This window comes from Marmota flaviventris, chromosome 7 (assembly GCF_047511675.1).
Source record: "Marmota flaviventris isolate mMarFla1 chromosome 7, mMarFla1.hap1, whole genome shotgun sequence".
NCBI lineage: Eukaryota > Metazoa > Chordata > Mammalia > Rodentia > Sciuridae > Marmota > Marmota flaviventris.
This window is the reverse complement of record NC_092504.1, coordinates 42,588,440-42,605,483: the sequence shown is the minus strand read 5'-3', so window position 1 is coordinate 42,605,483 and position 17,044 is coordinate 42,588,440. Positions and strand designations below refer to the sequence as shown.

Here is a 17,044-nt window from a genome sequence, read left to right as displayed (position 1 = left end):
AAAAATTTAAAAATACAAAGTTTTTAATGCTGAGATTATTGCCAGCCTTTTGATTTGTTTGTGGATTTTGAGGGAGAATATTCTACCTCAACCTTTTAAATAGGAAAGAAAGAATAGAACAAACTTAAAAAGTTCATATCTTAGCTCTTGATGTTAAGGAGTTAAGTTGCAACATTATAGGAGGTATCTGTGAGACTGGTGGCTATTTTAATAGTATTTTTTTTTAAAGCATTCCCACTGGAAAGAGACACTTGTTTTATTTGGTCATTAATTATATTAGTCTGTAATCTTTAGATTTCAGAATTGTTAGAAATATTAAATTGGGAAATCTAATGCTATCAGTTAATTGTTGTCTATCATCAAATGTGTCAGGCAATGTTAGTATTTTAAAAAAAGTTGTTTTGTCCTATATCATTTTCTCTTCACATTTTTACTTCTGGTACTATGTCAAATAAGATGCTTATTTGCTGTTAATATTTTAATAAAAACATCATCATGGGGCGAAAATTAGTTCCACATTATAGCAAAACGTTTTTTGTATGTGTCTGTTTCCTTCTAGTTTTTGTGGTTACATAAAGTGAAAATATTTTTTGAAATATTGTTTCTTGTTGGCATTATACCATCGGACATTATATTTTCTCCTCTTCTGAGTCTAAAATTCCGGATGGAATTAGATAAATAATTTGTAGAATGCTTTCAAGTGTCAAAGAAATTTATCCTTTCTGATTGACTGTGTAACTATATGATATATGTGTATATATACATATATATGTATATATTTTTTAAAAATATTTTTTAGTTGTTGATGTACGTTTATTTATTTTTTTATTTATATGTGGTGCTGAGGATCGAACTCAGACACATGCCAGGCAAGTGCTCTGCCACTGAGTCACAAACCCAGACCCAGACATTTATATTTATAGGTTCTTTTACCACCATTTGTTAATAGCCCTGCTCTGTGTATTTTCCATGAATTAAGTGAAGAGATTCCTGTTTTTCTCAGTGTTTTTTATTATGCAAATATTGAATTACCTAAACTCATTCTGATAAATATAGTTTAACCGAGTTATTATTTTATTTGTATATTTCATAGAGAAGTAATTTTGCTTATTATTATTATTTTTGTGGTTCTAGAGTTTGAATCCAGGGCTTTCCTGCATGTTAGGCAAGCACTCTGCAAACTGAATTACATCACCAGTTCTGCTTATTATTTTAAGACTTAGAAGTCTCCAGAGAAAAATCATTTATAAAAAGCAAATTTTTATGAAATGTCTTTGATTTTTAAAGTCTGCACTGTTGGATACGATTTACTTTTTGCTTTTCAAAAACTAAGGTCAAATATTAAGACAAAAATTCCTCAAGTAATTTACATTTAAATTCTCACTACAAATAGTGGAAAATGAAAATACAGGTTCATGTAAAAAGGTTTTTGTATTAAAAAGAAAACACACATAAATGGGAATTGTACCAATGAAGGTTAAAATATTTACCTAGCTAAGAATTTATTATTTATGTTAAAATATGATTTCATGCAAATAGTTGACTTTCTTAATGTCCTCCCTTAATTATAAGAATAGTATATTCCAGTAGAAAACTTGGGAAAAACTAAAAAAACACAGTTTGAATTTTAAAAGTATCATTGGAAATCTTATCATCAAGAGAAGCCATTGTTAGTCTTTTGGACTATCTTCTTTATTGCATTTTGTTGAGCCATTATGTAAGTATATATACAGTTACAGATGCAGAATGGTACAGGCCTGTAGTGCATCCACTATAGTGCAAATTATTCTATTAACTGTTAATCAATGTGTATTTTTTATTTTTTAGAAGTAGTTGGACACAATACCTTTATTTTATTTATTTATCTATTTATTTATATGTGGTGCTGAGGATCAAACCCAGAGCCTTGCATGTGCTAGACGAGCACAGTACTGCTGAGCCACAATCCTAGCCCCTAATCAACGTATTTTCATGTCACTATTTTTCTACATGATTTTTTATTTTTCTTTTATGGTACTGGGGATTGAACCCAGTGGTGCACTACCAATGAGCTACATCCCCAGCCCCTTTTTATGTTTTGTTTTGAACATGATCTTCTTAAGTTGCCCAGGCTGTACTCAAACTTGTGATCTTACTCCTCAGCCTCCTGAGTTGCTGGACAGGTTTGCCTAGCTGAAATTTTGTGTATTGGTGGTGGGGGGTGGGGGGGGGGGGAAATGCCTTAAGTATATAATAAATCATCTACTAATGACCCACAATAATGAAGTGAATCCAAGATATTGTGTGTGTGTGTGTGTGTGTGTGTGTGTGTGTTTTACAGGGAATTGAACCCAGGACCTGGAGCATGCTAGGCAAGTGCTTTACCATTGAGCTACATCCCCAGCCCCTAATCCAAGATTTTTGTGATATGTTTTCTCTCTAAAACATCTTTTGCTTTGAATGCATTAAATTAACTTTGTGTTTCATCAGTATAAATCATTTGGGTACTAATATTCTTATACAAGCCTTCTAAGTAGCATGGCAATCTGTGAAGCAGTCTGCCCAGTTAAAATTTGATCTGTAACATTTCTTATAATAGTCTTAAGTTCAGTGGAGAATTTTATTGGTCCAAAAACACTTCCTTAAATAAAAAATATAAATACCAAGGAATAGTTCTTTTTTGTTCACATAGTGGACATTAGTTTTTCATAGGAGATCTTGACATTTCATTCAACTCCTAGACATAAATATTAATGAATACTACATCTTACAGTTTAAATTAAGAAGACTGTTACCCTAAATTCTTTTCAAGAGGAAATAGATATGATCTTAAAGATAAATACAATAGTTGTAATGGGTTGTCTAATTTGGGAATTGTACACTTTCAAATGCTTTAATAAATATTATTTTTGATAGTCACTGCCCTTTTAAAAGCTTTTATCAAGAAACTGGGAAGTTTTTAGATGTATGTTTTCTCTAAGTGACTGACTAGATTGTTAAAATACTTGGTTTTATTCTGAATAGAGCTGCTTCTTATTTAATACCTGAAATTTGATAGCAAAGTCTACAAACTACTTTAACAAGGTGTTTTGCTTACTTATATTTATAGTATGTTGTAGTGGTTAAGAGTGCCCTGTTCTGTAACTAACCTGTTTGGCATTCAGATTTTGTTTCTACCAAATATTGGGTATATGACCAGGCACAAATTATGTCAGCTCTTGTACCTCTGTTTCTTAATTAAGAGTAGAGTAGCTGGTCACAATGATGAGATCTGTAGTCCTAGGACTTAAGAGTCTGAGATGGAAAGAAAACTTGAGTTCATGAGTTTGAGACTAGCCCTGGCACACAGTGAGATCCTGCCTCCAAAAAAAAAAAAAAGTGAAGATAATATTAATTCATGAGATTGTGTGAAGTTCATAGTATTATGTGAATTAAATAATATAACAATGGAAATAACTTAAAAACAAATATTTATTCACTATTTCTGTTATTTTCATAGTGTGTACCAACCGTACTCTTTTCTTTTTTTCTTGCCAATAAGTTGTTTAGAGTTTATTTTTACATAGTGAGCTTGGGGGGACATGACCTTTTTATGTAATTAAGAATAATAAAAGTGTCACTAGAACATGTTTCCAAGATAAATAGTATTGCATTTTTCTTTAAAAAAGCTTTGGCAAGTAAAGTTTTGATTCACAAATTGATGACTGGTTGTCGCCTATGTTTAAAAGTAAAATTTTCATTGAGATAATTAGAAGTTATTTAGGAAAAACATCCCTACAAATTAAAATGAAAAAAGGTAGGACTTAAATTTTATTTTGCAACTTATCAGATAGTTCCACTAGAAATGCAAAAATTATATAAGGAAGAAGAGAAATAAAAGAAATATTAATGTAATTGTTTGGATCTGCATGTTCCCCAAAGGTCTGTGTGGTAAAGATGTGCTACCCAGGGCAGTGGTCTTGGGAATTGGTGGGGCTTAGGAAGGTCTTGAGGTTATTATGGGTGTGCCCATAAAGGATATTATGGGACCTTAGTCTCTTCCTCTTTCTCACTTCCCTGGCCATGAAGAACAATTTTGCTTACCCCATACATTCCCTGCTACCTGCCATTAACTTTAAGGTCATATCTATTTTCTCTTGAAAATAGCTTTTATCTGTTTTGAATTTTTCTTTTTCTTTTTTGCTTCCTTTTGTGTCACAATCAAATTATTTTATTCAATTTTTTCATTTTATTAACTTGTTACATATTTTTAGTTTATCTTTAGTGATTATTCCAGAGATAAAGTCAAGAATCCTTAATAATGTAATACAAATTACTACCTTTACACTTCCCAGTGATTCCAGTTCTTCTTTAATTCCTGTTCCAACTTTAGAGAGAATTTTTTTTAATATCTATTTTTTTAGTTTTTGGTGGACACAACATCTTTGTTTGTATGTGGTGCTGAGGATCGAACCTGGGCCGCACGCATGCCAGGCGAGCACGCTACCGCTTGAGCCACATCCCCAGCCCCTGTTCCAACTTTTTTGCATTGTTAGTTTTCTGCATTTTATTTATACACATATTAAACTCCCAGATACTATTAATATGGGTTTTGGACAGTTTTTGCTCATATTTATCTTTTCCAGTGCTCTTTATTTGAAGGATATTTTCACTAGATATAAATTTATAAAATGGTAATTAACTTTCAGCCTTTTAAAAATGTTTCCTTGCTTTCTGGCTTCCTTGTTTCCCCTTGAAATTAGCTACTATCTTGTTGAGAGTAATGTGTCAGCAATATTACTGTGGGGAATAGTGTGTCTGGTGTTTTTTTGGCTACTTTTGAAACTTTCTTAGTTTTATTGCACTTTGGCTATTATGTATTGAGGTGTGCTTTTCTTTTATAAGTATGTTGCAATATATTAGTTTTTAAAATCTGTAGCTTAATGCTTTCTAGTTTGGAAAATTCTGTTATTACCTTTCTAAATGTTACTTCTTTTGGGGGGGTTTAATTGTAATGCATTTTTCTAGTTACCATATTCTACTTGTCTCCAAAAATTTTGTTTTAATTTCTATATTTCAGTTTTGATATCTTCTATTGGCCTATTGTCCAGTATTCCAAAACTGTCTTCTCTTTTATTTAAATCAATATATTGTGGTCTTAATTTTGCAGTGTAATTTTTTGAGTTCTAGAAACTTCACTTGATTCTACTTTATAGATTTTTAAATTCCCTTGAACATACTAGTTATAGTTATCTAAATGCTTGCCTATTAATTTCATCATCCCCATCATCATCGGTCGCTTCTATTGTGTCTTTGCTGGTTATTGGTCATGTGTTGTATGATTGTGTCTTAAAAGCCTGTCAAGATTTTTAAGGAACTTGTCCATTTCATTGAAGTCACTGAATTTACTTGCATAAAGTTGTTTATAATATTCTGTCGTTTTTCTTTTAATATTTATAGAAAATAGTCTCATTTATGTATAACCTGTAGAGATTTAATATTACTCTTGTTACAGGTGATTCGGGTCTTCTTTTTCTCTTTTATCAGTCTGGCTAGAGATTTATTTTATTGAAATTCTCAGAGTTAGCTTTTAGTTTAACTGACTTCCTCTAGTTTTTTAATTTCCTTATTTCTACGCTCTTAAAATTGTTATTATTTTTTTGTTGTAATGGGGATTGAACCCAGGACTGCTCTACCATTGAGGTACATCCCCAGTATTTATCATCTTTTATTTTGAGACGGGGTCATGCTGAGTGCCCAGACTGATCTCACACTTGTCATTATCCTACCTCAACCTCATGAGTGCCTGGTATTACAGGAGTGCCCCACAATGCCTGGCTATTCTGATCTTTATTATTTGCTTTCTTCAGCTTTTGGGGGGGTTAATTTGTCCCTCCCCAGTATCTTAAGATGGAAGCTGAGGGCATTGATTTGTGACCTTCTTTTCCTTTTTAATGTAAACATGCTTCAGTCCTTATTCCAACTGTTCACAAGTTTTGATATATTGTTTCATTTTCAGTTTAAGATACTCAAGAATCCCTCCCGGCCCCACCCCTGTCTTTTTGAGTTGGGGGTCTTTCTATTTCCAAGGTTGGCCTCTAATCCATGGCCTCAGAGATCCTGCCCTCCTCCCTTTTTTACCTCCTTAGTAGCTGGGACTACAGATACACACCACTGTGCTACTGGGCTGTTTTCTTAGATCTGTGAATTATTTGTAAGTGTGTTATTTAGTTTATGAATATGTGAGGACTTTTACAGAGATCTGTTACTTTAATTCCATTGCATGAGATTCTTTTAAATTTATTGACATTTATTTTATAGCCCAGAATATGGCCTGTCTTGGTAAATGTTTCTAATGCAATAGAAAAGAACATGTACTCTGTTCTTGTTGGGTGGAATGTTTTATAAATGTCAGTTAAGCCAAGTTGGTTATTTTATTTATGCTTTATTCTTTTTGAATGAACGCCAGACATGGTATTTCTGCTAGAGTATATTTACCTTTTCTTCTAGGCAGATGAAATAGGGAAGCTGATCACCTTAAATTACAAGGAGGCTGGGTTGCTATTTTAGTAGTTTGATGTTACTCTACCTTTTATTTGTGCTTGTTCAAGATGTTACATTCCAGGGCTTTCAATTTAAAATTTGACGGTCTTTATGCTTTTAATAATACAAAGGTGGTTAATTTCACTATGCTTTTCAAAGTTTTTCAGTTAACTATTCAGCCTCTTGTACAATTTTTGTTTTGTTTGTACTGCTAGGGATCAAGCAAACATGAGCTCTATAACTGAGCTGCCCACCTCCAAACCCCCTTAAAAATGTTTGTAAGAGACAGGGTCTTACTAGGTTGCCTGGGCTGATCCTGAACTCATAATCCTCTTGCCTTAGCCTCCCAAGTATCTGGGAATATAGGTGCACACCACCATGCTAGCCCTTGTATAGTTTTAAAATTAAGCAAATGTCCTGAGGAAAATAATGACTGTGAACTTAAAATTCTTTCAGTCTCCTAATTTTAATAGTCCGGCCCTGCTTAAATATCAGAAGCTCTCCTAGCTTCTCTATTCCTCAGCAGAAATATTCTGCACAGACTAAGACTAAACTATCAGCCTCTGACCTGAGCCCATGTTTTAGTCTGTTTTGTGTCACTGTGACCAAAAGACCTGACAAGAACAACTTTTAGGAGGAAGAGTTTATTTTGGCTCACAATTTCAGAGGTTCAGTTCATGGTCAGCTGATTGCATAGCTCTGGCCCCTATGTGTGGCAGAATATCATGGTAAAAGGGCATGGTGAAGGAAAGTAGCTGAGATGACAACCAGGAGGCAAAGAAAGAGCTCCACTCACCAGGGACAAAATATAAACCCCAAATGCACACCCCCAGTGACCTATTTCCTCCAGCCACATCCTACCTGCCTATGGTTAGTGCCTAGTTAATCCATATCAATGGATTAATACACTGATCAGGTTGTACCTCATAGAGTCTAATCATTTTACCTCTGTAAATTCTTGCATTTTCTCCCTGTGAGCTTTTGGGGGACACTTCATATTTAAACCTAACAGCCCACAATCAGAAAATACCCACCATTAAAAAATAAATAAGACAAATGCTGATTATCTGAACATCTTTAAAAGATTCCCTCTCTTGAGTTTCAAGCTTTTTTGTCCCCATGGCTTCTACAGCTCTCTACAATCTTAAAAAATGTGATTTTAAAAAAATAATTCATTTTGCTTTTCAAGTTGTTCCTAGCAAGAATAGTCTGCTGTGAGCTGTCCTTCTTACCTTGATATGAATAACTTCCTATTTTTAAAAGTGCACAAAATAGTCAATTGTTATGAATTATTTTGTTTTATATAGTGTTATTTAGGTACTATGTTGTTGGATTTTAGTTTTTGATGTATAGTTTTTAAAAATTGGCTCCATTAAAATATCATTACGTATCTTAAAATGTACCCAACTGAAGTATATGGGTTGAGTTTGATAACTATACACACTTTCTTATTACTACCACCATGACCAAAAAACAGAATTTTTTTTTTTCCAGGAAAATGGATGGAACTTTAAAAAAAATAATTAATTTATTTATTTTTGCATTACAATTCTTAATACACCTTTATACCACAATTTATCATATCTCAAAACAGAAAATTTTTATCACCTGGAAAAGTTCTCTCTTCCCTGGCAACCACTAATCCCTTTTAGTGCAGTTTCGACTTTTCTGTACTGCAACATAAACGAAAGGCAGCATGTGGCCTTCTAGGTCTGTCTTTCACTTAATGATCTTATGTTAATATTTGTCTCTTTATTGCTGAACACCTTTCTATTATATGGAATATGGTACAATTTGATTATCCAGTTATCAGTTAATGGACATTTGTGTTGCTTTCTAGGTTTTAACTAGTATGAACGAAACTTCCAAGCATTTGTGGACATGTATTTTCATTTCATTTGGGCAAATAGATTTACTGATTTTCTTGATAATTGTGTCTAACTTTATAAGACAATGACACACTGTTCTCTGAAGTGGCTGTACCACTTCACATTCCCTTCAGCAATGTATGGAAGTTTCATTTGCTCCATTCTTGATCCATGAATACAGCATACTTCTCTATTCACTTAGGCCTTTATTTTCTCACAAGTATGCTTTATGGTTTTTGAGTATACTTTCAATAGTGGATTTTTTTTCTTTAACAAGTACTTATTGAGCATCTGCGAAGAGCCAGGCACTGAGAAACCAAGTTAAATATATGCTTCATAGGCATTAGCACTGAGGAGAAAACCAAATCAAGGTGTCAGGAACTGGAATATATGAGTGTATTGGGGAGAGGACTGGTGTCTTAATCATTCTGAGTTGCTGTAACAAAAATACCAACAGACTACGTGGCTTAAACAACAAACATTTCATACAGTTCTGGAGAGAAGAAAGTGCAAGATAAGGTGATAATAGAGTTGATGTTTGGTAAAAAGCCTGCTTCCTTGACAGCCATCTTCTCTGTGTCCAATGACCAAAATGGGTCTAGAGAGCTTTCTGGGATCTCTTTTATAAGGACACTAGTCCCATTCATAAGGATGCCAGCCTCATTTTAATTACCTCCCACGAGCCCATCTCCTAATACCATTGCTTTGAGGATTAAGATTTCACCATGTGTATTTTGGGGTGAAACAGACATTTAGTTCATTCGAGCAGGGTTACAATTTTAAGTTGAGAAGACTGAAAAGTCTTCATTGACAAGTTTGCTATAGGCGCTAACCTACAGCAAACAGCTAACAATTAGAAACAACTAACAATTTCATGAGGAAAAGGGGAAAGATGATGGGAATTTGAATATATGTTCTGAGTATGCCAATTAATTACCTCTCCGACTTGCTCTCTTTTTTGCGGGTGTGGGCAGGGCTGGGGATCAAACCCAGGTCCTCATGGATTCTAGGCAAGCATTCTACCACTGATCCACATCCCCAACTCTTTTCTTTTGAGAGAGTCTGGCTAAGTTGCCCAAGTTGACTTATATTTGTGACCTTTCTTCCTTAGTCTCTCAAGTAACTTGGATTATAGGTGTGTGCCACCATGACCAGATCACACTCTCCTCCTAGTCTGGCATTATATGCTCCCTTCTCAGTGTCAGCATTTCACCTTTGCCTCAGGTTTTCTTTTTGAAGCTGAAATGGCAGCTTCTAAGCTTCTTTGATGGCAACCTATAGTAAGAAATTTATTTTATATGGGCTGGGGAAGTAGCTCAGGGATAGAGAGCTTACCTAGCATGTGGGAGGCCCTGAGTTCAGTTGTTAATACCACCAAAAAACTCTGCATTCTCATCCAGTATACATATATGTACTCATAAACATCTGAAACAATACTGTCTGCAGATATCTGAAACAATACCATTACTAGGCATCCTGTACTCAGTTGCTTCCTTTTCGTATTCTGTTTCATTTAAAAAATGCTGGACATAACTATATTGCTGAACCAGAGGGTAAACATTTGCAACTTTGTTAGGGTATTGATATATTTGTGGACCATATAGTTTGGACCAATTTATCCTCTCACTGGTAGCCTATTGAAGTATGCTAAAGCTGACCAGGGTGCTTTGAGAAGTCTATACCTAGAGTGCGTGACTCATCAGTATCTTCAAACTCAAGCAATACCTAACATTTTTATAGTTAGAGTATCTTGTGCTTTAACTCAACTTTTTTTTTAAGTAACAGTAAGACAGTGATAAAGAAGTCTGGAAGCCATCAGCTTTCCCTGTCTTCATTTTGTTGTTGATGTTTTTTTCTTAATGTGTCCCCCAAGATTTTGAAAAATTTATGTACTTCCTTATATAATTATGGATTCACAAGAATTTTCAAAGATCCTGTATATCCCTCACTTGATTTTCTCATTATTTATATGTTACATATCTATAGTATAATATCAAAACCTTCTAGTTCCTCATTGTAGGTTTGTGTAACTACCACTGCCAAGGACAGAACCAGTCTACTACCACATATTCTTTCCCCAAAATCCCTAGGTGCTGTTAGTCACTAATCTGTTCTCTATCTCTATATTGTCATTTCAAGAATGGTTCATAAATAGAATCATATAGTATATGATTTTTTAAAAATTGTTTTTTTTTCCACTCACTATAGTGACCTGGAGAATCATCCATGTTGTTCCCAGTAACCTGAGTTCCTTTTTATTGCTGATAGTGTTCAGTGGTGTGGATGTATCACAGTTCATTTAACCATCTATTGTAGGATACATTTGTTCTTCCTGGTTTTTCATATTACATCTAAATCTTCTATGGACAGCCATGTGTATATTTTTGTTTGAACACAGTTTTCATATCTCTGGGATAAATGCCAGACGTGTAATTGTTGGATTATCTGGGAAGTATATATTTAGATTTTCAAGAAACCGTTAAAAGATTTTCCAGATGAACCATTTTACATTTGCAGCAGTGAAGGAGCAATCCAGTTTCTTTGCATCTTCATCAACATTTAGAATTCTATTTTTTCTTCTACTAGTTGTGTAGTTTGAGTTCATGCAGTCTTATTTTGTATGAACTCGAACTACACAACTACACAACCTCATGGTTGCTGATATTGAACATCTTTTCAAATTCTTATATACCATCCCTTTCTCCTCTTCTGTAAAATGTTTCTTCATGTCTTTTGCCCATTTGCTAATTGGATTATTTGGTTCTTACTGTTGAGTTTTGAGAGTTCTTAATATATTCTAAATGTGACTCCTCTGTCAAATATGTGATTTTAAGGTATTTTCTCCCAATCTGTAGCTGGTCCTTTCATCCTCTTAAATAGAGTCTTACAGTAAAATTTTAGAATTTTGATGAAGTTTGGTTTATCAATTTTTGTTCTTTTGTGCCTCATGTTTTTGAAGTTTGAGAACTCTTCATCAAGTTCTAGGTCTTAAAAAATTTCATCTTTTTTTCCTCCAAAACTTTATGCATTTAAATCCACGATGAGTTGATTTATACAATAAGGTTTGAAGTTTAGGTCAGGTTCCTTTATTTGCTTTAGTACTATTTGTTGAAAAGATAGCCTTTCTCCATTCGATTGCTTTTGCACATTTGTAAAAACTCTATTGGCTGTACTTGTGTTGGGCTCATTCTGTTTGAGCGATCCATTTGTGTTTCCCTCTGCCAGTCCCATAACGTCTAAATGTAGTTATGTAATCATGAAATCAGTGATTTCCTTATGTTTGAATCTTTTTCAAAATTGGGATTAGTTATTCTAGTTTCTTTGTCTTTCCATATAAACTTTAGAATAATCCTGTCTACAGGAATTGTGTTAAACTTGCATAAAATTTAGATCTTTTTTTCTGTGTTTTATAAAATCTTTTAATCTAGAAGTCCCATGTATGTTTTATTAGGTTTGTTGTTAATATTTGGTGTTTTTGAGAGATGGTAGCCAAGTATTTGGTGTTGTGTTTTAAATTGTACTTGTGTATGTTCATTTCTAATATACAGAAATACTATTGATTTTTATATGTTGAAATTATATATTGTTACCTTGCTAAACCTAATTTATTAGTTGTAGCTAATAAGTATTGTTTTGGATTTTGCTTTTGTATTTTGTTGATTCCTTAGGACTGTATGTAGACTAACTTGACATTCGCAAAAAGTGACAGCTTTATTTGTTCTCTTCCTTTCAGTATGCCTTTTATTCTTTGTTGCCCTGGATAGAACTTCTAGTACTTTGTTGAATAGCAGTGTGGGAGCAGACATCTCTGCCGTTTTCAGTTTTAGAAGGAAAACATTTAATGTTTTTTCATTTTTTCATGTTAGCTATATAGTTGAGGAAGTTCCCCTTTCTTCCAAGGTTTTTGATAGTTTTGTTAATGAATGGGTGTTGAATTTTGTCAAATTCTTTTTCTGTATAAGTTGATAGATATTAAGCTGTTAATGTGCATTGAATACAAATTTATTTTTTATGTTTTTTAAACTCATAGTTGATTTTTGAATATTGAATCTTCCTTGTATCCCTAGAATAAACCGCCTAAAGTTATAATTTAAAATTCTTTTTATATGTTGCTTTTTTTGTTTTCTGTTTAAACTCATGAAGACTATCATTTGGGTCTTGTTTTTGTTTGGTTCAACCTTTTTCTGTTTGTGATTTAAGGTTAATATTTGATAAATTTTCATCGCTTGTATTTTCTAGAAGCATTGTGTAGCACCAATATTATTTCTTTAAATGTTTGATAAGGTGCTACAGTGAAACCAATTGGGAAAGAGATTTCTTTCTTTTTCTTTTTTTTTTTTCAGTTTCTTTATCCCACTTTGTTCTATTGTCCCAGGTGTGTAACACCTATTAAAAACTTAAATTGAACAACAAATATATCATTTTTAGGAACTTTAATTATGTTTTGGGATTTCTGTACTTTTGAGAATAGTAAAAGTAAATGACTAGAGTGTTTGAAAATATTTTTAGAATTCATTGTGAAAATTGTATAAACAATACTGTAAAAGTTACTACTGTTCAGTTTAACAAAATATATGTACATAACTGATATGTAATATAAGAATTGCATTTATGAAAGTATTTTCTAGTACTATGCTTGTTGTTTCTATTTTGAGGAATGCCCTGTGTTTCAAATATCAATGTTCAAACATAGCTGTCCTATAAATAGTACACTGGGACAATGTATAGTAGTATGCCGCACTGCTGGCTGACAAACTTTAATGTGTTATTTCTTTTTTTTTTTTTAATTGACAAGTATGACCTATGTTTTCTTACTCTAAAGAATATATCAGAGCTGAGTATGGTGGTCCAAGACTATATTTCCAACTTTGAAGAATGAGGCAGAAGGATCTCAAGTTCAAGATCAGTCTGGGAACTTAATGAGACCCTGCCTCAAAATAAAGGGGGTTGGGGATATACTTCAGTGATAATGAGCACCCCTGGGTTCAATCCCTGGTACCAAAAAGTGAAAGAAAGAAAGAGTATTTTATTTATTTATTTTATTTTTATTTTTTGAGGATTTGTTTTTTTTTTTAATTTTTATTGTTGATTGTTCAAAACATTACATAGTTCTTGATATATCATATTTCACACTTTGATTCAAGTGGGTTATGAACTCCCATTTTTACCCCGTATACAGATTGCAGAATCACATCAGTTACACGTCCATTGATTTACATATTGCCCTACTAGTGTCTGTTGTATTCTGCTGCCTTTCCCATCCTCTACTATCCCCCCTCCCCTCCCCTCCCCTCCCCTCTTCTCTCTCTACCCCCTCTACTGTCATTCATTTCTCCCCCTTGTATTATTTTTCCCTTTCCCCTCACTTCCTCTTGTATGTACTTTTGTATAACCCTGAGGGTCTCCTTCCATTTCCATGCAATTTTCCCTTCTCTCTCCCTTTCCCTCCCACCTCTCATCCCTGTTTAATGTTAATCTTCTTCTCATGCTCTTCCTCCCTACTCTGTTCTTAGTTACTCTCCTTATATCAAAGAAGACATTTGGCATTTGTTTTTTAGGGATTGGCTAGCTTCACTTAGCATAATCTGCTCTAAAGCCATCCATTTCCCTGCAAAGAGAAAGAGTATTTTAGAGAAAGCACTTATTTTTGACTGCTTAGGGAAAATGAGGAATTCATTGGCACATTATAGCTTGATGGAGATTTTTGAAGAACTATTGATACCGGAAATGGTCAATGTCTACTATTCAGAAAGTAAGAATAAATTTGAAGTACGTAGTATAGATGTTAAAAACATTTTTAGGAATTCTTATGTTTTCAGGTTATCATAAGCTACCCTCCATAAGAAGGTACTGGTCAAATGATGAAGATTTGGGTATATGCATCAAAAATGCAGTGTCAAGAAATCGTTTCCAGGAGCTGAAAAGTACCATACATTTTTGCAACAATAATGAATGGCAAGAGAATGTTGAAGATAAAGGTTTTAAAATTCATCTTCTAATAAATAAGATACAAAAGTCATGCATGAAATTTGGTATCTTTGAAGAATGTTTGACAGTGGATGAAATGGTTATCAGATATCATGGACCCAGTTTGCTGAAACAGTTTATAAGAGGTAAGCTCTTAGTAAGATGTGGTTTTAAATTCTGGGCACTATGTGAAGTATCAGGATATTGCTTAACTTTGACTTATATTGTGGGAAAAGTGCTTGAGAAGAACCCATTGATAATTCTTTGCTTGGGAGTAAGGTAATTCTACATAGGCTCGAAGTAGTAGAGAATCCACAATCATACTCTGTTTTTTCCAACAATCTATTGTTTGGTTATGACTTGTTACACCTGTGAAATATTGGATTCTAGGCTACAGGCACCACTAAGGAAACAGACTAGACAATTACCTGCTGAAACCAACAACATTGATGAAAAAACAGGTCTGAGGTTCATATGGTTACAGATTTGACACAAATAATGAAATTCTTATTTTAAAATGGATAGATTTTAAAATGTGTCACTATTGGATTAAAAACAATATAGTGTGATCATTTGGCAAAGTTCAATTATAGAGAAATAGAGTAAAGTCAGTGTACCTTAACCAAAGGTAATGGTGGTGAGAATGAATACATTTGGTTTGTTTCTAATAGCCCCCTTTTATTAAAGCTAAAAACTGATTCACTTTATTCACTTGAATAATTAGTGTGTGTATCATAAGTGCATGGATTATTCAAACATTTGTGAACAAAGACAAGATCTCATGAGTTTGTTGTATTTCCGTAGAGTATGCCTAAAATGATGCAGTTAGTATACTTAAAATGATGCAGTCAGAAACCATCAGGAGGAAAAAAAATGTAATACTTCCAGACCTACTACTCCCACAGTGATATCAGATTTAACCTGAGCAGCCATGCTCCTGAATTGCAAGAACAATGATGATGACAGAACAAATTCTGTTATGTGAAACCACCAACATATTGTCAATAATGTAACCCTATGTTTGAAGTAATTTGCTCCTTTCCATCAAAATTAATTGTTGACCTGGTTTTTACATACTGCGTGAAGTGTGAAAGGATATTTATTTGCCCGATGTTCTATTTATAGAATGGCTTCTAAATGTAGTAAAAGGTACTGTGTTGTTCCAGTGCTCTATTTATAGAACAATCTATTTTCATTTTTAAAAAAATTTATATGTGATGCTGAGAATCTAACCCAGTGCCTCACACATGCTAGATAAGCAAGTGCTCTACCACTGAGCCATAACCCCAGCCCTGTATTTTCATTTTTAATGATAATAAAGAATGTATAACTTCTAGATTATAACTTTTAATATATTTAATGCACCCGTGCAAGTTTCATTGAAATATTTACAGAACTGAAATCTTAGGACTTTAATAGGTTAATGATTATGGGGTAGTTCAAATGATATATTTTATATTGGCTAAACTGCAATAGTATGTGTTTATATGTATCAAGGCATTGGTCCATTTCATCTAACATGTTAATTTTGTGTATATAGTTGTTTATCGTTTTCCCTTTTTATTCTTTATCTGTGGGGTCTATATTGATAGTCCCTATTTAATTGCTCTTATTGATAGTATATTATCCTTTTTTGTTTTTGACAGTCTTGTTAGAAATTTGTTAGTTTTATTGACCTCCACCAAAAAACAAGAACATTGATTTTTCTTTTGTTCATTTTTCTGTTACTTTTTGATTTCAAATTTCATTTTTTTCTGTTCTTTATTATTATCTTTTTCTTGCTTTGGGTTTAGTTTACTATTTTTTAGTTTCTTTGTGTGAGCTTAGATTTTTTGATAATTTCTCTTATTTAGTGATATAAATTTCAATCAGTGTTGCTGTGTCCCACACATTTTGTTTTTTTATTTTCATTTTCCTTTGAGACTTCCTCTTTGACCTATGGATTATTTAGAAATGTGCTGTTAGAGTTTCTTATTATCTTTGTTAATGATCCTTACTGTAATTCCATTGTTTTGAATTATATTAGAGAACTCTTTATAATTTCAGTTCTTAAAAATTTTTTGAGGTTTGTCTTACAGTCCAGGATATGGTTTATGTTGGTATATGTTCTGTATGATATACTTGATTATATGACATAAGTTGAAAAGAAAGTATGTTCTCCTATTTTGTGGTTATTATAAGTGTTTTATAAGTGTTTAGATTTTTTTGTCTGGTAGAATTGTTAAATTCTTCTGTATGCTTGCTGATTTTATGTCTAGTTTTTCCCAGTCTTAGTATTTTCAGTGTAGCAGCTTTTTCTTTCTTCTCCTTTAACAAGTGTGTATATATATTTTTAATTCATGATCCATTCCCCTTCAGGTTATTTTCTTCTGTTGCATCAGATTTTGTTCCATGTGGTGGTTGGCTCTTCCTTCATTCAAAACACTTTTAGACAAAAGGGAATGGATTTTGTTCTTTTCCTCTCCACCCTCCCTTGTTTTGGGTTAGCTTCCACATACCAGAGAGAACATTTGGCCTTTGATTTTTTTGGGGATTGGCTTATTTCACTTAGCATGGTATTCTCCAGTTCCATCCATTTACTGGCAAATGCCTTTATTTCATTCTTCTTTGTGGCTGAGTCATCTTCATTGTATTTTAATGACTAAAACTGAAGGACAGCAAGAATGTGATATAGTTTCCTATTGGGATTATTGTCATTTACCATCATG

At 33.2% G+C, this 17,044-nt stretch overlaps 1 protein-coding gene across 6 annotated transcripts in view; it reads left to right on the top strand.

Moving 5' to 3' along the window:
• Positions 1 to 17,044, top strand: part of Clock (clock circadian regulator) — a 111,337-nt gene that overhangs the window by 4,534 nt on the left and 89,759 nt on the right. For 4 of the 6 annotated variants that reach the window (XM_071614294.1, XM_071614293.1, XM_071614299.1 and 1 more), the window contains exon 3: positions 14,189 to 14,482. The exons of the other annotated variants lie outside the window; for them this stretch is intronic. The gene's annotated coding sequence lies outside the window, so the exon portion shown is untranslated. The remainder of the gene's footprint in view (positions 1 to 14,188; positions 14,483 to 17,044) is intronic. 6 annotated transcript variants of the gene reach the window in all.